General features: G+C 44.6%; 1 non-coding gene across 1 annotated transcript; it reads left to right on the plus strand.

Moving 5' to 3' along the window:
- The first annotated feature begins 2973 nt into the window (after positions 1-2973).
- LOC129622198 (U5 spliceosomal RNA) lies at positions 2974-3089 on the plus strand. Its single transcript, XR_008699871.1, has one exon. It is a non-coding gene; the product is annotated as a U5 spliceosomal RNA (small nuclear RNA).
- Positions 3090-24841: the final 21752 nt, after the last annotated feature.

A 24841-nucleotide genomic window follows, 5' to 3' on the forward strand; every position in this document is an offset into this window, starting at 1 on the left:
ACCAAAAACCTGGAGCAAACACCACATGTAACAGAAAGTGTTATAAATGTTCCCTTTAGAGTCAGGAAGAAGACAAGAACAAATCACAATTTCAATAAAAAAAATTCCAATAAAGGTTTTTATGTTTTATATTTTTTAGTATGCCTTTTATCAATGCCTGATGATCTGACGTGGAACTGATGTAACAATAATAGAAATAAAGTGCACAATAAGTGTAATGCACTTGAATCATCATGAAACCATCCCCCACACTCCCAACCATGGAAAAAGTGTCTTCTATGAGGCTGTCCCCGGTGCCAAACAGGTTTGGAATTGCCACCTTACATTGCATATTAGTATGAATTGTTGCCAGAAATGGAAATTCCAGGCACACTATAAACAAATTGTTCCAGCCCCTCAAACCCCATATTTATAATCAGAGGTGTGTCCATCCTCTGGAGTCAGAAGTCCTGGAAACATCAATGGAGCTTGGAATGGCTAAAAAACAAGTTAGCCCTCCTTGTAGTTCTCTAGCAAGTGAAAGCTGCCCAGGACCCTTTCAGAATGAAGGAGAGACCAGAGGTCCCCCCCCCCAATCTAGGAGCAGAGAAACACTTTTCCTCTCCCCTCAGTGACTGAGCCCCTGGCCAGGCCCTGTGAGGTGTAACTATCGTCATAGGGTGAGAACGCTGCACCTCCGTGGGTCTTTAACTCCCCATCACACTGTGAAATATGGAAGAACACAAAGGAATCTCAAAACAAATGAATGAATGAATGAATGAATGCTGTGAATGAATCTCAGAAACAGGCTAAGTGAAGGAAGCCGGTCACAAAAAGCCAGGGGTTGTATGTTTTCACTGGTGTGAAATGTCTAGAATAGGCACTTTAGAGACAAAGTATTTGGCAGAGGCTGGGGGGTAGGAGAGCTGGGGAATAACTGCTAATGGGAACTGTTCCTTTCTGGGGTTGATGAAAATGTTCTAAAACTAGATTGTGGGGACTTTGCTGGCAGTTCAGTGGTTAGGATTCCCTGCCTCCGCTACAGGAGGTGCAGGTTTCACCCCTGGTTAGGGAACCAAGATCCCATATGGTTCACAGGCCTGCCAAAACAAAACAAAAACACTATTGTGTGCATGTGTGTCAAGTCACTTCAGTCGTATCCGACTCTTTCCAACCCCATGGACCGTAGCCTGCCAGGCTCCTCTGTCCATGGGATTCCCCTGGCAAGAATACTGGAATGGGTTGCCATTTGCTTTTCCAGGGGATCTTCCCGACCCAGGGATTGAACCTAAGTCTCTCAAGCCTCCGGCATTGGCAGGCAGGTTCTTTACCACTAGCGCCACCCTATTGTGGAGATGATCGCACCTTTCTGAATATGCTAAAAGCCACTTGCTAAGTCACTTCAGTCGTGTTTAACTCTGTGCGACCCCAGAGACGGCAGCGCACCAGGCTCCCCCGTCCCTGGGATTCTCCAGGCAAGAACACTGGAGTGGGTTGCCATTTCCTTCTCCAATGCACGAAAGGGAAAAGTGAAAGTGAAGTCGCTCAGTCGTGCCCGACTCTTAGCGACCCCATGGACTGCAGCCTTCCAGGCTCCTCCGTCATGGGATTTTCCAGGCAAGAGTACTGGAGTGGGGTGCCATTTATTTACTTGTACACTTTAGATGGGTGAACTGTGTGGTAAGTGGATTATAACCCCCAAAAGCTGTTTTCGACAAATTTAAACCAAATATAATGTCAAATATATTGTGAGCAGAAGAACTAGCAAACCAAACATGACAGCTGAGAGGTATCAAAGTTGGGAAGTGGAATATTGACACGGCCTCCAGAAACGAATAAAAGAAGAACTGCAATTTCCTTTCCCAAGACTTTCAGTTACCACAATCGTTAAGGAGTCTCTGTAGACTGTCGGAGCCCGTTCCTGAGCACTGCAGAGGAGAGTACAGCTCATGGGGGGTTTTTTGGCTTGTTTTCTAAATAAGATGAGACTCGAGGTCTGAAACTGAAATAACAAGATTTCATCGCCACAAGTAGCATCAGATCAGGAGGCAGGAAATCTGAAACCCAGCGCGGCAAGCGCAATTTTTTTTTTTTTTTTTTTTTTTTTTTTTTTTGCCTGCGCATTTTGAGGGATCTTAGTTCCCCTACCCTGGGTTGGGAAGATCCCCTGGAGGAGGAAATGGCAACCCACTTCAGTATTCTTGCCTGGAGAATTCCATGGACCGAGGAGCCTGGTAGGCTACAGTCCATGGGGTCGCAAAAAGACACGACTGAGCGACTTCACTCAGTTCTCCTACCAGGAAAGGAACCAGCAGAGAGTGAAAGCTGGAGCCCAGACCACTGGACCCCCTGAGAATATCCAAAGCTCCAATTTTAAACAGGACACGGCTATGAATTTTTCTCAAACGGCAGAATATTCCAGAGTGTACATCTTGGACGTGCATGGTACAAACAGACAAAACACCTCTGCGCCCACCACGCAGTTCAAGAAAAAGGAAATTGTCAAACTTTGAAAACCCTCAATCCACCGAAGGGAGGAACCACGGTCATGAATTTGGTGCCAATCACTTGCTTTTTTTTTTTTTTCTTTTTCATTTTAACAGCAAAGTCTGTAACAGAAATCAAACTCAGACATACACATACACAAAACATCTAAAACCCGGGTCTCCGCTCGGTGCGGCGTGTCGATGCCAGCCAGCCAGTCGCCGCATCGCCCCCTAGTGCTGACACAGGGGCGCTGCGTGAAGACAGCTTTCCCGAGCGGAAAGGCCGCCCACTTGCCTTATTTGCATACCCTCTGAGCGCTACACACCGTACACGTTTAAAATTATAAAAATTCAAATTTTCTTTTACCTATGTTTTCTGAAACTAGACCCTTGTTTACAGAGAAATCTAGAAATTTTTGTTCAGGTACTGGCTCTCGGTGCTAGGTAGTCACTCTCACTGTTCTAGGAGTTTCTGTTACTGGAGCTGTGAATTAGGAGGCGGTAAATTATACTCTGGTTTCTCTTCAGATCGTATAAATCTTTCGCCTTTTACTAAAGATTTCCGTGGAGAGAAACAACTCTGAGTCTAAAACCAATTTTTTGAGGCCTTGTTTCGGCAAGGCTATTTATGTTGGTTAAAAATAAGACGTAGTTTCTAAACCAGCCAGTACAACCAGTGACGTTGGAATAAAGTTTGTTGAGGTATATTTTTCTTTGACTTTTTAGAAAATTTTTGTGTAATCCTCTAGTGGTTAAATTGAACATGTGTGTGTTTTCTTTTTACTCAGTTTGCTTTGTCTATGAGTTTTTTGTTATCAGGTACTTTTAACCATTGGAAATTCAATATCATATAGGTACTTTTATTCTTTAAAAGACTTTAAATAGTTTTTTTTTTTTTAATTTTATTTTATTTTTAAACTTAACATAACTGTATTAGATTTGCCAAATATCAAAATGAATCCGCCACAGGTACACATGTGTTCCCCATCCTGAACCCTCCTCCCTCCTCCCTCCCCATTCCATCCCTCTGGGTCGTCCCAGTGCCCCAGCCCCAAGCATCCAGTATCGTGCATCGAACCTGTAAATAGAACCTGTAAATAGTATCGTGCATCGAACCCTAAATAGCTTTTTTAACACTAGTAAACAAAGGACCAATTTTCCAGTGGTAAACCTTCATCTAGTTAAGTCTTCCTATCTATACATGATTATTGGGAAAGCCGTATGTTTGATTAGATGGACTTTTGCTGGCAAAGTTAGTGTATTTACTTTGTACTATGTTGTCTAGGTTGGCTAATTTTCTTTCAAGGAGCGAGCGTCTTTTATTTTCATAGCTGCAGTTACCATCTGCAGTGGTTCTAAAGCCCCCGCCAAAAATTCTTGGACTGCTTCCCCATATATTTGCTCTACAGTGATGGGACCAGGTGCCATGATCTTAGTTTCCTGAATGTTGAGTTTTACGCCAACGTTTTTATTCTCCTCTTTAACTTTCAACAAGAGGCTCCTTACTTCTTCACTTTCTGCCATAAGTGTGGTGTCATCTGCATATCTGATATTATTGATATTTCTGCCAGCAATCTTGATTCCAGCTTGTGCTTTATCCAGTCCAGCATTTCTCATGATGTACTCTGCATATAAATTAAATAAGCAGGGTGATAATATACAGCCTTGACCTACTCCTTTCCGAATTGGAACCAGTCTGTTGCTCCATGTCTAACTGTTGCTTCTTGACCTGCATACAGATTTCTCAGGAGGCAGGTAAGGTGGTCTGGTAGTCCCATCTCTTGAATTTTTCCATAGTTTGTTGTGATCCACACAGTCAAAGGCTTTGACATAGTCAATAATGCAGAAGTAAATGTTTGTCTGGAACTCTCTTGCTTTTTCAGTGATCCAACGGATGTTGGCAATTTGATCTCTGGTTCTTCTGCGTTTTCTAATCACAAGTGATTAATGTGAAAGCGTATGTTTGTTTTCCTTATTTACATGGCTTAATCTTCCTTGATGAGCAGTTATGTGTGAAGTTGATGGGGGTTTTGATTATTTTAGGGGCTGGTTAGTTAAATAATTTCATAAAAAAACGTGGTTATTGTTTTTTCTTTTGCATTAAGTTTGAAGTCCAGGGTGTATTTTATGATTGAAATGTTTTAATTGGGACTTTTGTTTTTAAAACGCTCAACCAGATTGTAACTAAAAAAAAGCCAGCTCAAAGTGTAATAGACTGTAGATCTTATTCTCCCTTCATGGCTTTAGGGCTGGATTGTCTGTTTTACTTATTACAGGTTTGGTTATTAGAATAATGTTTTTCTTGTTGAGACTGTGTAAGGCTTTCTTTCCCTAAGAATGAAATGGAGTCACAGATTTCTTAGGGCAGACAGGTATAATAATTTGTCCCCAAAGCGAGTGTACCCATTTATACTCCCGCCAATGGCCTATATATATTCCCATCGTTTCTCAGCCTTACTGGCCCTTGGTATATTCAGGTTTTAAATTTCGCCCATCTGGTAATCATAAAGTAGTTATATCTTAGTTTTAATGTACATTTCTTTAATTACTAATGAGGTTGAACATCTTTTTAAAGACGTTTTGGCCATTCATGGTATTTCTTCTATGAAATGCATGTACTTGTCTTTTGCTGCAATGTCATTTTCTAAGTGGTTGTAGTTTTTGATACAGACTCTAGAGACTTTATTTTTTAAGTAAGACTTTTGTTTTTATTTATTTATGGCTGCACTGGGTCTTCATTGCCACTCAGGCTTTCCCTAGTTGCTGCGAGCAGGGTGCTACTCTCTAGTTGCAGCTTCTGATTGCGGTGGCTTCTCTCGTTGCAGAGCACTGACTTCAGGCATGCTGGCTTCAGATGTTGTGAATTGCAGGCTCTGGAGCACAGACTCAGTAGTTGTGGCACACAAGCTTAGTTGCCCCATGGCATGTGGAATCTTCCCAGACCAGGGATGGAACCTGAGCCCCTGCATTGGCAGGCAGATTCTTAACCACTGGGTCACCAGGGACGTCCTCCAGAGTCTAAATACATACTCTTTGCTGGTTTTGTGGTGCAATTTCCTTCTCCCAGTTTAAGGCTTCCCTGTCCAATTTTTTTAGTCTCTTCTGGTGAACTGGTCTAAATTTTAATATTGTCAGATTGATCTTATAAAAAAAATTGTATTCTGATTTTGTCCTTTGTGTGTGTGTTTAATACTTCATTGCCTCAAGTTATTAAATTCTATATATCTTTATATTTTTATTATATATATATATATAATTTTTTTCTCTTTTCTTTTTGGCCACACTGCACAGTATGCAGAGCTTCCTCTGTGTGCTGTGCTTAGTTGCTCAGTCATGTCCAGAGCCTTGTGGCCCCATGGACTATAGCCCGCCAGACTCCTCTGCCCATAGAGATTCTCCAGGCAAGAATACTGGAGTGGTTTGCCGTGCCCTCCTCCAGGGGATCATCCCAACCCAGGGACTGAACCCGGGCCTCCCACAGTGCAGGCAGATTCTTTACCATCTGAGCCACCAGGGCAGTACAGAACTTCCTCTACCAGGAATTAAACCTGTGCCCCCTGCAGTGGAGGTGGGGAGTCAACCGCTGGACCACCAAGGAAGTCCTGTATCTTTTAAAGTTATGCTTTTCATAATGTTATATTAAGTTATGAAATATATGAAGTATATTAGTATAATATATATACTATATATAATATAGTATAATATACTATATATATAGTAAAATATATATAAGTATAAATATGAAATATATTGTTATATCATAACATATATTTAAGTTCTTGATTCATCTGGAACTGAATTTTTGTGCAGTAAGTCCTCTACATATGAACCTTCACGTTGTGAACTTTCAAAGAGGCAAATGTGTGTTCACATGTCCAGTCACGTACGTTAGCTCACGTGTCTGGTGTACATTGCCATGTGTGTGCGTCCTCTACAGATGGTTGTGCTTCTGTGCACTTTACTGTATAGTGCTATGTAGAGTACAGTAAGTAGTACAGTAGCTTTGTTTCAGCCCAGGATGTCCAGAAGCAAATGTAACAGCAGCGGTGATGTAGCTGGAACTAGCATACTTTTCATGGTACTATACTGTGAGATTAGAAATGTTTTCTTTATTTTTTGTTTTGTTATGTATTATTCATGTGGAAAATGTTGTAAATCTATATGCTGCTGCTGCTGCTAAGTCACTTCAGTTGTACAGTACTATATAGCCAACTGTGTTAGTTGGGTACCTAGGCTAACTTTGCTGGACTTATGAACAAACCGGACTTAAACGAACGTGCTCTCAGAATGGAACTCATTTGTATGTAAGGGACTTACATGGTGTGAAGTGCGGGTCACTTTTATTTCCGACCATCGCCCAGCACTGTTTGTTTATTGCTGTCTCTTTCCCACTGATCTGCAGTGAGAGCTCTGATGGACACCAGCTTTCCTCGCGAGAGTGGGGATGTTTCTGTGCTCACTGTTTTTTTCCTCAAACCACGCTACCGTGGTATGATTGACCTACAAAAAGCTGCACATGTTTAAGGTGTACAACCTGATGAGTTTAGAGTTAAGTACAGACCCATGACGATCCGTGATATTAATGTATTATACGATTAGATTTGAGTTGTTTTGCTGTCGCGTTAGTTGTATTTGAAGTAGCGTATTGAAGAAGGAAATGGTAACCCACTCCAGTGTTCTTGCCTGGAGAATCCCAGGGACGGGGGAGCCTGGTAGGCTGCAGACCATGGGGTTGCTGAGGGTCGGACACGACTGAGCAACTTCACTTTAACTTTTCACTTTCATGCATTGGAGAAGGAAATGGCAACCCACTCCAGTGTTCTTGCCTGGAGAATCCCAGGGACGGGGGAGCCTGGTGGGCTGCAGTCCATGGGGTCGCACAGAGTCAGACACGACTGAAGCGACTTAGCAGCAGCAGCAGCAGCACAGACCCATGAAATCGTTACCACAATCAATGTCATAAACACTCTGGGCTCTCCATTCTGTTCCGTGGGTCCAGCTTATCTATCCCTGAGCTAATATCACACATCTTAATTCCTGTGGATTTATAATAAGACTTGAAAGTGGTAGGCTTAATCCCTCTCTTTGGTTTTCTTTTCAGGAGTAACTTGGCTATCCTTTGTTCTTCCAAAATGTTTAGAATAGCCTTCTGATTTCCATGAAAATTCCTACTGGGGATTTCCCTGGTGGTCCTGTGGTTAAGACTTCTGCCAATGCAAGGAAGGGATGCAGGTTTCTATAAGATCCCACATACCTCATGGCAAAAAAAAAAAAAAAAAAAAGTGTAAAACAGGAGCTATATTATAACAAATTCAATAAAGACAAAAAATGATCCACATTAAAAAAAAAAAAAGAAAATCCTATGGGATCTGAATTTATTTATTTAATTAAATAAATTACTTATTACTTAAGTAATTTATTTAATTAAATAAGTTATTTACTTTTGGCCATACTGCGTGGCATGTGAGATCTTAGTTCCCCAACCAGGGATCAAGCCCCAGCCCTTTGCAGTGAAAGCATGGAGTCCTAACCGCTGGACTACCAAGGAGTTTTCATAATTTGAATTTACTATCTAACTACACAATTTTTAAAACTCCTTTTCTGATATTTTTTTCTCTTTTATTATTGAACAGTTAGCATATACAACATTGATCTTATATAATATGAAGTAGAAATGATAGTGGACCTCTTTTTCTTATACCTGATCTTAAAAGAAATGCTTTTAAATATTTCTCCATTGAATATGATGTTTAAGTATTAGATAACTTCTATCGAGTATTTGCTTATACTCTCTGTTTACTTAAGTTTTGCTGCATCTATTAGGATGATCATGTGCTTTTTTCTTTTAAATTGTTAATGTGGTGAGTGACATTGATTTCCAAATGTTGAGCCAATTTTGCATTTCTGGGATAAATTTGTCTTAGGCTGCTATGACAAAATACTATAAACCGGGTGACAACGGAGACTTCTTTCTCACAGTTCGGGAGGTTGTAAGTCTGGAGTCAGGATGCCAGCACGGGGCTGGTTCTGGTAAGGGCCCTCCTCCAGGTTGCAGACTGTTGACTTCTTGTATCCTCACAGGGCAGAAAAGAGAGCCAGCTAGCACTCTGGCCTCCTCTTATTTATAAGGGCACTAATCCCATCCGTGAGGGCGCTACCCTCATGGCCTAATTACTCTCAAAGTCCCTGTCTCCTAATTCATCACACTGGGTTTAGGGTTTCAACATATGAATTTGGTGGGAGGGGACACAGACTTTCAGCCCACTGGAAAACCCAACTTGGTTATATTATTAATTTATTTTAATTTTTATTGCTTTTTAAATTTTTATTTAATTTTTATGGCTTTACAATGTTGTATTAGTTTCTACCCTACAGTAAAGGGAATCACTATACATGTGTGTATATATATATTTTTGTTGTTCAGTTTCTCAGTCATGTCTGACGCTTTGTGACCCCATGGACTGCAGCCCACCAGGCTCCCCCGTCCCTGGGATTCTCCAGGCAAGAACACTGGAGTGGGTTGCCATTTCCTTCTCCAATGCGTGAAAGTGAAAGTAAAGTCGCTCAGTCATGTCCAACTCTTCGAGACCCCATGGACTGCAGCCTACCAGCCTCCTCCGTCCGTGGGATTTTCCAGGCAAGATTACTGGAGTGGGGTGCCATTGCCTTCTCTGCAAGGCTTCCCTGTCCTTCACCAATTCCTGGAGCTTGCTCAAACCCATGACCATTGAATTGGTGATGCTATCCAACCATCTCATCCTCTGTCATTCCCTTCTCCTCCCACCTTCAATTTTTCCCAGCATCAGGGTCTTTTCTAAAGGATCAGCTCTTTGCATCAGGGCCAAAGTATTGGAGCTTCAGCTTCAGCATCAGTCCTTCCAGTGAATATTCAAGATTGATTTCCTTTAGGATTGACTGGTTTGATCGCCTTGCAGTCCAGGGGCCTCTCAAAGAGCCTTCTCTAGCAACACAGTTCAAAAGCTGTGATGTGTGTACATATATATCACACTGTGTTGCTGGAGAAGACACTTGAGAATCCCCTGGACTGCTAACACCACTCTTTTGTTTGTATTTCCTTCTTATTTAGGACACCATTTAGCATCAAGACTGGAGTTCCCTGTGCTATGCAGTCAGGTTCCCATTAGTTATCTATTATTTATTTTTTAAAATTGAGATATAGTTGATTTATAAAATTATATTAGTTTCAGGTGTATAAGATAGTGATTCACATTTTATAGATTATACTGTATTTAAAGTTACAATAAAATATTGGCTACATCCCCTGTTCTGTACAATATATCCTTGGTACTTACTTGTTCATTTTATACACAGTAGTTTGTACCTCTTAATCCTCTACCCCTGCCTTGCCCGCCTCCTTTCCTTCTCCCCATTGGTTACTGCTTCTTTATTCTCTCAGCCCTGGGTGTTCATTGGAAGGACTGATGTTGAAGCTGAAACTCCAATATTTTGGCCACCTAATGCGAAGAGCTGACTCATTTAAAAAGACCCTGATGTTGGGAAAGATTGAAGGCTGGAGGAGAAGGGGACGACAGAGGATGAGATGGCTGGATGGCATCACTGACTCGATGGACGTGAGTCTGAGTGAACTCCGGGAGTTGGAAGAGCTGACTCATTTAAAAAGACCCTGATGTTGGGAAAGATTGAAGGCCGGAGGAGAAGGGGACGACAGAGGATGAGATGGCTGGATGGCATCACTGACTCGATGGACGTGAGTCTGAGTGAACTCCGGGAGTTGGTGATGGACAGGGAGGCCTGGTGTGCTGCGATTCATGGGGTTGCAAAGAGTTGGACACGACTGAGTGACTGAACTGACTGACTGACTTTATTCTCTATGCCTGTGGGTCTGTTTCTGTTTTGTTATTTCATTTGTTTATTTTTTAGGCTCCACATATAAGTGATAACATACAGTATTTGTCTCTCTCTGTCTGACTCATTGCACTTAGCGTAATACCCTCCAGGTCCACCCATGTTGTTGCAAATAGAAAATTTTCATTTGAGGCCTAAAAGTTTGCTACTGATTCCTGTCTTTATAGTTATAGACATTTAACTTTTCTGTCTTCTTGAGTCAGTTTTTCTAAGAGAGATACATGGACAATACATTTCCTGCAGTTGTAAGATTTCTCGGCACACAGGTGTTTATAATCTCTATTATTTAGGTCTCTGCTGTCCCTTCAGTTATGTCCCCTTTTTTATTCCCAATACTATTTACTTACTATCCTTTCGCTCCTTTTTGATCTGATAAATCTCATCAGAATCTGTCCATTTTATTAGTTTTCTTTCTCAAAGCACTAAATTTGGACTTTGACATTTCTCTCCAAAGTATCTTTTTCTTTCTGACTAATCTCTGTTTACATTTTCAATGTTTTTTTGTGTTTACTTTCTCCGAAATGTTTCTATTACTTCAGGAGGCCTTTTCATAGCACTCAACAAGCTGATTTTAATACTCTTTTGGAAAAGGAAAAGACCTCGACTCTCCCTCTCTGAACCCTTCTTGCAGTGATATTTTAAGACAGCACAGCTGGTTTCACGTTCTGCTGGATGTCACCGCGGGCTAGACTTTCCTCCCAGCTAGAAAGACACTCCCCTCGACAGATTCAGTCTCGTCCTTCTGTCGTCCCTGGCCAGGACCGTGGAACCGTGAAAGGAGCCGCAGGAGAAAGACAGTCTCCCGCTAAGTGATCTCCACAGGAGGCAGTCCTCTCTGCGAGAAAATAGAGGTGTCTCCCTGCCTGCCTCGCAGGGTGTGGTGGGAAGCAGAAGAGAGGATGGATTCAAAAGGGAGATGTTTAAAAGTGATATGCCAAATAAAACATTGCTCTCATCCTTCAAAACTAGACAGTAAATCAGAGGCTCCCTGCGGAGACCCTCCCTGTGTCTTCAGAAACAGGCATATCTTGCTCCAGACACACAGAGGCAGATAAAACCAGAAACCAGGTCACACACACACACACCATTTGCCCCAAACTCTCAAGGTCTGAGAGCCTCTGCCTTCCTCACAAAAGTCCTGCAGCCAGCACTGCTCTTGGCCACGCCTCGTCAGCAAGCAAACACCACCTCAAGGATGCCAAGGACAGCTTGGGTTGCACCCCTCAGGCTTGCAAGCGCTGTACTCGCCCAGCCTCAAGTTGGAAGAAAGAGCCTGGAGTCAGCAACAGAGGCCTCCGTGGTTTAATGGATGGGGGGATCCTACATACTGAAGCAAGGCCCTGGAGAGACACCTCACCAGCAGTCCTTACTTCTGGGAAAGGAAGTAGGTTACCAGTTACAGAATTGACATCAGATCAGTTTGTCGGTCGCCAGGGAAACCTGCAGAGGCCCACGCCTTGCACTGCCCCTTTAATAAATCACCTTGGTGGAGCAGTTCTGATGGAAAGATTACAACAAGCGCCAGCTGGGCCTGGGAGCCAGTATGTAGGCTCACCCCCGTGATTAGGCTCTATGGTTAAGAGGGAAGGTCAGTCGGGTGAGGAGGGTGTAGGTGAGGCAGGGACAGGTCGGGGAGGTACAGAGAGCAAGAGAACAACCATGTTGGGTGGTCTGATCATACAGACGGGGACTTCTATTCAATGGTGCCACCTTGATTTGGGTGTCTTCGGGGCATGAAAAGATCCCTTCCTTGTTTTCAGTCTGTCACATTGCTGAGAGGGCAGCCCCAGACACACATCTATTTCCTCGGGCCCAAATCCCAAGTGCTAGCTGCCCTTCCTTTCAAAGCCCACCCCCAGATCCACTTCCCATCCTGCCTTTCTAATGGCAGCCCCAGGATGGTCTGGAACACATAGAAATTCCAATGTCGCCCCCTTTCCAGGACAATTGGGTTATCTAACCCTTTCTCCACCACAGAGAAGCCTCTTTATTTCCTCAAAGGTAATTTACCTCCCAAGGTGACACAGGGGACTTTCTGACCCTTTCTTTTGATGAAGAGACCAACAACCTCTCCTGTTCAATCTGTCCCAGGGCTCCTGTTACCCCGTCATGCTCCATTCATTCATTCCACAAACATTCCCAGGACCTTCCTCAAAGAAACAATTTCCTGTTTCTTCTCTTGTCCCCACATAGTGAAAGAATTTGCCCACTGCATCAGGGTCTTTTCCAAGAGTCAGCTCTTCAAATTCGGTGGCCAAAATATTGGAGCTTCAGCTTCAGCATCAGTCCAACGAATAATCAGGGTTAATTTCCTTTAGGATTGACTGGTTTGATCTCCTTGCTGTCCAATGGATTCTCAAGAGTCTTCTCCAGCCCCACAGTTGAGTGCTCAGCCTTCTTAATGGTCCAACTCTCACATCCTTGTATGACTACTGTAGGTCAGACAAAAGTCTGGGCAGTGGGGTTGTGGCAAGAGCACGAAACTGGACGGGGAGATGTGGGTTCTCATCCCTGCTCTGCCCCTAAGAAGCTGAGTACTTCCAAAAATCCAGAACTAGCTGAACTAAAAGCACCAAATCAATAAACAGTAGTTCAGTTCAGTTCAGTTCAGTCACTCAGTCGTGTCTGACTCCTTGCAACCCCATGGACTGCAGCACGCCAGGCTTCTTTGTCCTTTACCATCTCCCAGAGCTTGCTCAAACATCCATCGAGTCAGTGATACCATCCAACCATTTCATCCTCTGTGGTCCCCTTCACCTCCTGTCTTCAATCTTTCCCAGCATCAGGGTTTTTTCCAATGAGTCAGTTCTTCAAATCAGGTGGCCAAAGTATTGGAGTTTCAGCTTAAATACTGTTACTAAAGAGTATTTAGTAAGAGTTTATTATGCCTATAAAAGCAGTTCACGAACCGGAAGGTTCAAAATTCAAAGACTGATGTGAAATGCAGGGGCATGAAGTTACAAGATGACTTATGGTGATTGCATTGGGTTTTCAGATGGCAGGGGACTGGTTTAAAGTGATCATCTCATACCATTTTTAGGAAAATGACTGAAGTTTTCTTTTATGATTGTCAGAGGCATTAAGAAGAAATAACCTAAAATTGCACTTTACTTACCTTCATGAAATAAGCTGGATTTTTGTTTTGCTTTCAGAGCCTAGATGGTTTTATCTGCTCAGGGAATTCTCAAGTCCAGTCTCCATTTTATATTTAACTTTAACAGTATCCTCTCTGGGGCTTGGTATCTCCATTTCTCAAGGGAGGGCCTGAGTTAGATAATCTCCATGTTTTCATCCCGGCCCTGGCATTTTCTAATGCTAAGGTCTGGGCTCAGGGAAGCGGAGATAAGAGTGTGACAGAAACAAACACCACTGCCCTTGATCTGAGCAGCCTCTCTCTGCCTGCAATGACACAGGTGATCTGCCCATGCCGGCTCCCTGTGGGGATGGAAGACGCCTCTCAGCCAGCGCAGGGCTGCATGGTCACGCCAACATGGCCATGCCCACACATGCACACCATGCATGTGCCCATGCTCGCATCCATGCATGCATGCACACCCTCGTGCACACACACTGCCCAGTGCTGCGTGCTACATAGCACCTCCAAGTTGGGGAACACACCTCCTTCATACTGGGTACCGGGCATCATGCTGGCCCGTAAGCTGGGTCTTCCCTTCCATCCTAGTGTTGTTGAGAGATTCAAGCGAAACATCAGAATAAGTTTTCCAAATATTGCTTTCTGATAGAGCTTTGGAAAACAAACATATGTGCCTAGCTGCAGGCTGAGGGCTACCCATATTAAGGCTGAGAGGCAGTGTGGTACAGTGGCTACCACCCAAGCACTGGCGCCACCTGCCTAGGTTGTGATCCCAGCTTTTCTAACTCCCTAGCTGTGTGACCTCAAGCAAGTCATTTAACGTCTCCATGCCTGAGATGCTTCATCCGTGAACAGACATGATGATGGTAGTACCTACCTCATAAGTTTAAAGTGTGTCAACATGGGTGCGTGACCGCTAGTCTGTGCTCCATAAGGGAGTCCATCATCCATTACTAAAATTAGGCAGTGACGCTCTCTGTTGATCTGAATCAAAGCAAAATGAAAAGGGACTTTCTTGGTGGTCCAGTGGCTAAGACTCCAGGCTCTCAATGCAGTGGGTGCAAGTTTGATCCCTGGTCAGGAAACTAGATCCCACTTGCTGAAACTAAGAGCTTGCACACCACAACTAAAGATGCTGCAAGTCACAACAAAGATCAAAGATCCCTCGTGCCACAGCTAAGTCTGGGTGCAACCAAATAAATAAATAAATAAATGTTACTTTTTTTAAACACAGATGATAGCCTTTTTTAATAAATAAAATTTTTTTTAATTTTTAAAGGGAAAAAAGAGAGGATCTCAGTTAAGAGAACAGTAAGAATGTGAAAAAAGACACGTTTTATTTTTAATTAAAATTTTACCACACTAAGTATTTTAACCCATATGGGTTTTGTTTTGGGAGTGTTTTTTTTTGGCTGTACCACACAGCATGTGGGATCTCAGTTCCCTGATGAGAGATTGAACCTGGCCCCCCTGCAATGGAAGCTTGGAGTCTTAACCACTCACTGGACTGCCAGGGAAGTCCCTATGCATGTTTTATTTGCATTACATGACCGTTTGATTATGGTGCCATTACTTGTTGCTTTGTGATTTAGAGTTTTAAAACATTTAATGTCCTTGAAAAAAATGCTCAGTCCACAACATTTGCAGGGTTGCTGCGACCCAAGATGCCTGAAGCAGGCGGGAGTCCTGGTGGGGCTGGCATCCTGCGCCCTGGGCAGGAGCCAAAGTGGGCAGGGGATTTGAGTGGGGACTTGGCCGAGGGGCTGCAGGTTCATTCCTAGCACTGGTTCCAGGAGGATTGGAGGGTCAGAGAGGCAAGCAGGTGGGTGGGGAGTCAAGGAGATGGAGAGGGGCCAGGGGACAGAGAGAAGACAGGACACCAAGAAACTGGAGAAGGAGGCCAAGTAAGAACACAGATCATGCCAACCTGAACACAACTACAGTATTTAGATAGTTAATCCGTTCTGAATCAGCTAAGGTGGATGGATGAGGCTTGTTGGGATTGAACTGGGCACTTACTGATGGGCAAAGTTCCCAGGATGCTCTCTGATCCTCAGAGCAGGCTTGGGAGGGGAAGGAAGTTGCCTGTGCAAGACAGAAGCAGGCTGGGTCCTCTCACAGCCTGCTGGTGGCCAGTAAGCTCACACAATCACTAAAGACGGTCATTCCATGGGCCTGTGGCCCAGGACCCAGCAAACCCTCTCATTCCTGCTGTAGAGAAATACACACTGACGACCACAGGGAGATGGCCAAGGGCGCCAAATGCAGCGCTGAAAACTGGAAACAGCAAATATAAATGTCATTATCATGTATACCGTATATTTGACTTTAAGGCTTCCCTGGGGCTCAGCAATAAAGAATCTGCCTGCAATGCAGGAGACTCAGGTTCAATCCTTGGGTCAGGAAGATCCCCTGGAGGAAGGCATGGCAACCGACTGCAGTATTTTTGCCCGGAGAATCCCATGGGCAGAGGAGCCTGGTGGGTCCATAGGGTTGCAGAGAGTCAGACACAGCTCTTTGAAGTGACTGAGCATGCACACACACATATTTGACTTGGGTGCTTATAGAAATCTATAATTACATGAAGAAAGGCCTGGAAGGATCTTATATCACACTGACAAGATTAATTATCCCTGGGAGGGGGACTGGGTTTGGGGTGATTGAAGTGGGATCTCTGTAATATTTTACTTTCTTTTTTGAGACTTGTGGGATCTCAGCTCCCCAACCATGGATGGAATCAGGACGCTCAGCTGTGAGAGTGCCATGTCCTAACCAGTGGACTGCCAGGGAATCTCCTTATTTTTTCTTTTTTAACAGCGAGGACTTTTTTGTGTATTGCTTATTTGACTTAAACTAACTTAAAAAATTAAAAGACATAGAGCAAATTGATTAAGAGGGAGGAGGGATTTGGACAAGAATAAGAGAAAGAAGAGAGGTTTGGAAGTGAAAGTGGAGCCATGAGATGATAGGGAGAAAGGTGGGCAAAGAGAATACTCCGGACTCCTTAGCATATGGTATGTAATATAATTGATCCTCTGACACCTCTTCCAGGCTGTTCAGCAAAGACTTAAATAGATTTTCAATTTGTTTTTGGATGTTGGGTCTTTCTCTCAAAGGTGAAATTGAGATTGACCATAAGACAGACTGATTTCATTTGGGTTACAATTTACTTGGCAAATATTTATGGGAACCTTCTCTGGTGGACAGTGGGCTGGGCCCTAGACAAATGGGCGTTAGGAGGAGCTCCACGGTGACCTCTACTATGTGGAGACAAGTCATGCAATGAGGCAGAAACATGAGGCTGTGGGAGCAGAAAGCAGGGAACATTGGTTCTGCTCCAGAGTCATGACAGCCTCATGGAGGGATGAAGCCTCGATACAAATGTAGGAACATTCCAGAGAGAAGAATTAGAGAAGTGCATCTCAGGTTGTGATGATTGTGATGGGTGGCCTTCTTCCCAAAGGTCAAGGTTGCGGTCTGTGGTCCTGGAAGAGTCCCAGAGAGCAGCTTCTCCAGCGGCCAGTGCCGACAGCGCCCCCTGGTGGAATCATTTACTCAGCATTCTCTCCACGCTAGGAATTCCCCCAAGAGGCTGAGAACAAGCTTTGGCCTTGGAGCTGGAAATCCTGCATCCCTTGCCAAGAACAGCTGGCATCGTGGGCCTCCAGATGTGAGGCCCTACTTACTGTAACCCAGCTGGACACTACGGGGCACCCCGACCTCTGCCTGCCCCTTGTCTGTGGAAAGACTGTAGCCTCCAGGCCTTCCCCCAGTTTCAAAGAATATATTTAATCAAGAAGTGAGGGAAATGCGGAAGCAAAGAAAAACAGTCAAAACAGTAATAGTTTAGCTCTTGAACAAAGTCAAGGACCTTTTTAGTTCCTCTTCAAGGGCTAGAGGTCATCCTCTGAGCCATGTCCTTTGCGCTATTTTGCACAGACTGAAACCCCCACCAGGTGGAAGAAGGTAATTATCTACTGACCACAGCATGCAGACCTCAGACTGATTGAAACCTGAAGGCTGATGATGTTCATTCCGGGTTACCTCACCACCAAGCAATCAGAAGAATGTCCACGAGCTGACCATACACCCCACAACCCTCTCCTCAGCACGTAGCCCCTTCCTCTTCTCCCTGTGTAATTTCTGAGCAAAACCCTAGGAGTTGGTGCCCTGGGACAAGAGTCCACCTTCTCCCCAGTGTTGCCAGTTTACTCAATAAAGCCGTCTTTCCTTTTTGTCTGACAAGTGTCTCTCAGTATTGGATTCTTGAGCAACGAGTGGCTGAACCTGAGTTCAAGAACAACAGAACACTCTAAATAGTCAGGAGGAAACATAAATCCACATGGGGGTTAATCGGAGAGACAACTGACCTTGCTCCTTCAGAAATGTCAGTGTCAGGAGGGACTTCCCCGGTGGTCCAGTGGCTAAGACTCCATGCTCCAAATGCAGGGCGCCCAAGTTCAATCCCTGGTCAGGGAACTAGATCCTATATGCCACAACTGAGAGTTTGCATGCCACAGCTAAGACTTGACTCAACCAAATTAATAGTAAAAAAAGAAATGGCAGTGTCAGGAAAAACCAAAAGGCTGGTGCTGTTCTAGAAGAGGAGAGAGGAAAGAGACAGGATAACCAAGGGAGTGGATGAATCTTGGCTGGATCCTGGATGGGGGAAACACCGGTGAGGGGGCAACATTGTTGGTACAGTTGGGGACATTTTATAATGGACTATATATTAGATGGCTCAGATGGTAAAGAATCTACCTGCAGTTCAGGAGACCAGGGTTCAACCCTGGGTCAGGACAATCCCCTGGAGAAGGAAATGGCAACCCACTCCAGTATTCTTGCCTGGAGAAGTCCATGGATAGAGGAGCCTGACCGGCTACAGTCCATGGGGTCGAGAGGAGTCGGACATGACTGAGAGACCAATACTTTATGATTTTATATATTAGATAACAGTGCTGTATCTTTTTTCTTTAAATGATGGAAATGAAAAGAACATTTACAATATTCCCCTGGGTTAGGAAAATGGGGTAGGTGGGAGTAATCCATCATTTTACAAGGAGAACAAAAGCTTGGATTCCAGTGCTGGCCTTGCCACTTCCTACCTGTGATAAGTGGGACCTGTTTTGCCACCACTTGGACCCTATCCCATCATCCGGGAAAGCGGGGTTGCCGTAGTGCTCACCATGGGTGGCTGGTGAAGGCCGAAAAGCACACACAGGAGAAGCTGGGGCCGGTGCGGAACTCACTTCAACCAGCAAAGAAAGCTTAATGGAAAGGAGGCTTCCGCTGTGTCAGGCTCTATGGGGTTCCTTTCCCTCTGTGTGGGAGAGGGCCTGCACCCCTTTGCTTCCCCACTCCCCACTCTTTTTCCTTTTCTCTCCACCCCTTTTCCCAGGGGATCCCAGAAAATGTGCTCCCATCAAGATGTATCAACTGCAGGGTGCAGCCTTAGATCCCCTTTGTTGGTTCCCAGCAAATTAAAATTTATCTCTCAGGGAGGAAATGAGGGGGTCGGATTTTTTTTTTCTTCCTCCTTAATGGGCCCTGAAGAAGGAAATGAATGCGGGGGAAGGGATCAGAAATACGATCCACCTCTCGCTGGCTCAGAAAGGTCTGGGGGCTCCCTGCACCCTCAGAGGGGGCAGCTGGGCACAGTGTGTTTTATTATATAATTAACCTTGACCCTTCTGGGTTCAAAGAGAGAGGTTAGTTGGAAATAAATCAATAGTCTGGTCTGGTCACTTCAAAGGCTTCAGGACCCGCTGGAAAATTCCATGTTGGTTCAGTGTGTAAATTGGAGTAGGGTGTGCAATTCTTTTTGAAAGGTTGTGGGGTGGTTAGGTCTAAAATTGAAATGAATTGTGTATCCGCTTCCTTTAATCAAGCAATCAGGAGTCTTTATTGTGTTTCTTGGTGGGGGCGGGGGGTGGGTGGCAAGGCCTGGGAGAAAATACAGTGTGACCTCTATGTGACCACTGGGCCCAGCTCTAGGACAATGGGCACCTCTCTGAGCTTAGGAAGCCCATCTCTTCACCAGCAGGGCTCAGCCTTGGCTTCCAACAGGTCTGGGATTCTTGGAATCACTGAACCATCACCATTATAATACACAGCAATTTTTGAGTGCTTACTATGGGCCAGGTGCCAGAGATTTTCCAGTTGTTTTCTCATTTGAGTCTCATAACAACCCAATTAGATAAGTACCATTATTATCTCTATTACAAATTAAGACATTGAGCTTCCAAGGGGCTGAAGAGCAGGTCCAAAGCCACTGTGAGGTTTTCAAAATCTGTTTCAATGATATGGCTCAAGGGATGAAAAGAAAAGCCAAGGAAGGGTTGCAAATGACCCCAAAGTCTCCAGTCCCGGCATTCTTTTTTTTCCCTGAAGTTGTTGGAAGGTGAATGGAGCTGGTTTCTCTTCTAGTCTCTTTTGGCTTCATCTCTAGTTTGCCTTTCATCTCTCTTTCCCCCTTTCTCTTTGTCTTTTCTTTCTTCCTCTGTCCCTCTTTGTTTCCCAGGCGGCACAGTGTAAAGAATCTGCCTGCCCAAGCAGGAGACACAGAAGATGTGGGTTTGACCCCTGGGTTGGTAAGATCCCCTGGAGAAGGAAATGGCAACCCACTCCAGTATTCTTCTTGCCTGGGAAATCCCATGGACAGAGGAGGCTGACGGGCTACAGTCCACAGGTTCAGACTGAGCAACTGAACACACACACCCTCCCTCTTTGCTTTCCTGCTTTCTCTCCACAAGTGTTTATTAAGTATTTAGTGCTGCTCCATAGCAGCACCGGTGGGTCATAGAGAGATAAGAAACCATGCCTGTTCTTAGGACGCTCATATCCTAAATTCTCTGAGCAGTCATGAGCGGCACACATCATCTGCATTTTATACTACAGAAGGAAATAGTTCTGTGTGAGAGGATGTGGAGGAAGGGCAAAGGCAGGAAAGGAGAGGATCAGGGAGGACTGGGGGGAGATCATGTTTGGAAGGATCTGGAAAGAAGAGATGGTTGAACATTGCTGCACGCTGTTCCCTCATTGCAGGCTGAGGGAACAGCATGCAGAAAGGGCCTGGAGGCACAATGGCACGGCGTGTTCCAAAGAAGCCAGGAGCTTTTGGCCCATTTTTTGATTGGGTCGTTTATTTTTCTGGAATTGAGCTGCAGGAGTTGCTTGTATATTTTTGAGATTAATTCTTTGTCAGTTGCTTCATTTGCTATTATTTTCTCCCATTTTGAAGGCTGTCTTTTCACCTTGCTTATAGTTTCCTTTGTTGTGTAGAAGCTTTTAATTTTAATTAGGTCCCATTTGTTTATTTTTGCTTTTATTTCCAATATTCTGGGAGGTGGGTCATAGAGGATCATGCTGTGATTTATGTCAGAGAGTGTTTTGCCTATGTTCTCTAGGAGTTTTATAGTTTCTGGTCTTACATTTAGATCTTTAATCTATTTTGAGTTTATTTTTGTGTATGGTGTTAGAAAGTGTTCTAGTTTCATTCTTTTACAAGTGGTTGACCAGTTTTCCCAGCATCACTTGTTAAAGAGATTGTCTTTTCTCCATTGTATATTCTTGCCTCCTTTGTCAAAGATAAGGGGTCCATAGGTGCGTGGATTTATCTCTGGGCTTTCTATTTTGTTCCATTGATCTATATTTCTGTCTTTGTGCCAGTACCATACTGTCTTGATGACTGTAGCTTTGTAGTAGAGCCTGAAGTCAGGCAGGTTGATTCCTCTAGTTCCATTCTTCTTTCTCAAGATTGCTTTGGCTATTCGAGGTTTTTTGTACTTCGATACAAATTGTGAAATTATTTGTTTTAGCTCTGTAAAAAATACCGTTGATAGCTTGATAGGGATTGCATTGAATCTCTAGATTGCTTTGGGTAGTATACTTATTTTCACTATATTGATTCTTCAGATCCACAAACACAGTATATTTCTCCATCTATTCGTGTCCTCTTTGATTTCTTTCACCAGTGTTTTATAGTTTTCTATATATAGGTCTTTTGTTTCTTTAGGTAGACATATTCCTAAGTATTTTATTCTTTTTGTTGCAATGGTGAATGGAATTGTTTCCTTAATTTCTCTTTCTGTTTTCTCATTATTACAGACATTTCTCCAAAGAAGACATACAGATGGCTAACAAACACATGAAAAGATGCTCAACATCACTCATTATCAGAGAAATGCAAATAAAAACCATAATGAGGTACCATTTCAGCCGGTCAGAATGGCTGTTATCCAAAAGTCTACAAGCAATAAATGCTGGAGAGGGTGTGGAGAAAAGGGAACCCTCTTACACTGTTGGTGGGAATGCAAACTAGTACAGCCACTATGGAGAACAGTGTGGAGATTCCTTAAAAAACTGTAAATAGAACTGCCATATGACCCAGCAATCTCACTGCTGGGCATACACACCGAGGAAACCAGAATTGAAAGAGACATGTGTACCCCAATGTTCATCGCAGCACTGTTTATAATAGCAAGGACATGGAAGCAACCTAGATGTCCATCAGCAGATGAATGGATAAGAAAGCTGTGGTACATATACACAATGGAGTATAACTTGGCCATTAAAAAGAATGCATTTGAATCAGTTCTAATGAGGTGGATGAAACTAGAGCCTATTATATAGAGTGAAGTAAGTCAGAAAGAAAAACACCAATATAGTATACTAATACATATATATGGAATTTAGAAAGATGGTAATGATGACCCTATATGTGAGACAGCAAAAGAGACACAGATGTACAGTACAGTCTTTTGGACCCTGTGGGAGAGGGAGAGGGTGGGATGGTTTGGGAGAATGGCATTGAAACATGTATATTATCATATGTGAAACGAATCACCAGTCCAGGTTCGATGCATGATACAGGTTGCTTGGGGCTGGTGCACTGGGATGACCCTAAGGGATGGGATGGGGAGGGAGGAGGGAGGGGGATTCAGGATGGGGGACACATGTATACTCATGGCGGATTCAAATCAATGTATGGCAAAACCAATGCAATATTGTAAAGTAAAATAAATAAATAAATTTCTTCAGTGATTGAAAAAAGAAGAAGCCAGGAGCCTAGCTTGGAGGACTGAAGTGGATGACAGGTAGAAAAGTAGGTTCTGTTCTGAATAATAATAGTAATAGTAAGCACAGTCCTGACTGCTTTCCGTAACTGACTTCTTTACCGCTCACAACAACCTGTGAAGTCTATGCTGTGCTTCTCCATAGTTCATAGAAGAGGAACTGACGGCACCAGAGCTTAAGGGATGTCCACTGGGCCACAGCCAGACAGTGGCTGAGTGGAGATTATACACTTGAGCCCATGCTCTTAACCCCTGGGTGGCACTGCTTCTTGTAAGGGAGGCTTGAATGCCGGGCTGAAGGCCCTGGACTGCTCCAGGGTCAGCAGGGAGCTCGGAAGTTTCCTCACTCAACCTGTATTAGCCACATGCCCACCTCAACCCTCCTCTTCAGGGCCTCCCATCCCTGCATCTCTCCTCAACATTCGAAAAGAAAATCTTCATTTCAGTCCATTTAGACCACGTCTCCCTTCAAGCCTGCCCCCACCAGTCTACAGATAACAGTCAGCAACCAGCATGGGCTTCACACAAGGAGGCCCAGGTTCAGGCCCCAGTTCCACCACCTCACTTCTCTGGGCCTTGGTTTCCTTATTTGGTAAATGGGAGGATGACAGTAAGTCCAGCTATGCTTGCTGCAAGGCTGTGAGAAGACTCCAAGGAGGTGTTCTAGAAATGTCACCAGAAATAGTAACAGAGAACTCGTCCTTATCAGCGGGGCACCAAGGACTCCGTAGCGCCCCTTTCCATTTCCCGAGGAAGCTCCAGGCTCTCTGGCTTTCTCACTACTTCCCTTCCCACCTGGAAAGCCACGACACATCAACCGTGTAAAAACATATGCTCTGGAGATTTAGTAGTCATTCATTCGTACGTTTATTGAGCATCTATTAAGTGCTAGGTCTCCAGCAGCAAATGACAACCTCCTGGCTGCTCCATGATCTTACCGTGTTCGTTGCTTACCCTTTGCCTTCAGCCTTGGGTATCCCTTCCCTCTTTTCCACTTGTCTTTGAAGTCTTCCTTAATTCTGGCCTGCAGTGAATCATGTGTTCTTCTGCTTTCCCAGCTTGCTAGTGCCCATCCAAGCCAGTACCTGGATAAGTTGATTTTAATTCAAGCCCATACTGTCTGCTCACTGAGAGCTAGGTCTGTCTCTCCAGTGTGGGGAGGAGCTTAGCTGCTAGCTTCCTTTCTTTCCTGTAGCTGTAATCCTCGCTATCTCCACAGGGGGGCAGCAAACCTCTCCAGTCACGGCCTTTCTCCGTGGAGCTGAGACACTGCAGGCCGGGATGCTTCGTCCAGAGGCTCCAACGGAGGCAATGCCAGATGCAGAGGTCCTCTCTTCTTTATCTCACTCACCCTCACTCACTTTGTTCTGCCCACTTTCTCTGCCTGTAACAATGAGGTCATCTGAACACTTAAACTGAACTCTTGGCTAATATGAATTCATTGGGTGCAATCAGAATATACAAACCAATCCCCATAATACTTCTTTGTGGGAGGGCATGGGTCTAGATGGCCCACTCCCTGACTCTAGCCTGAACTCAGTTCAGGACAGGTCCCTCATCATTGGTTGCTCCCACTCCCCCATTCCTGCTGCCAGCCCAGCTTCTCCGGACCTCTGCTGCCCCACACCTGTCTTGAGCAGGAGGACTACTCTCCTCCCTGCCTGCCCCCAGGTCCATGTTCACACATCCCCAACCCCCATTCTCCCCAGGACCCAGGCTCCCCATCAACTGTAGCCTGACTAGGTTTAGTGCAAAGGCTCCTGGCCTCCAGCCTTGGCTCTGCCTCTAACTTCTCTGTGAACTTGAGCGATTCCTGCTCCTCCTGGCTCTCGGTTGTCTTCTCTGTCTCATGAAGGGGTCAGTGGTCCCTCCCTGCTCGGTCATTCTGGGGACCACCATCCCTGGTGGGTGGGGATCTCAGGCTGGCACCAGCTCTCCCTGGCCCCTCAGCCCTCGCTGCCCTGAGGGAGCTGGCCGCGGAGAAGGCCCTTGCTAGGTGTTCATAGAGGCCTGGGACTCCCTTCCCGTGACCTCAGGACTCCCTTCAAGACCGATCTTCACTAATCATGGGGATGAGACCTACAAACATGGCTTGGCTAGGAGTCGGGAGCACTGCTTGTCTTCCTCCAGCCCCTCCCATCATACCGCAGAGCCTCTGGGAGCAGCCTTCCTGCTGCCCAGCCTCCCAGCTCACACTTGTTCTCCACCCACCCCTCCAGTGTGGACCTGTGGTCAAAGAGGCCCACAACATCTCTGACTCCACTCCCATCCAAAGGTGGAGGAGTCTAACTCCCCTCCCTGGAATACAATGGTCTTAGTAA

The sequence above is a fragment of the Bubalus kerabau genome, chromosome 10, assembly GCF_029407905.1.
Source record: "Bubalus kerabau isolate K-KA32 ecotype Philippines breed swamp buffalo chromosome 10, PCC_UOA_SB_1v2, whole genome shotgun sequence".
Classification (NCBI taxonomy): Eukaryota; Metazoa; Chordata; class Mammalia; order Artiodactyla; family Bovidae; genus Bubalus; species Bubalus kerabau.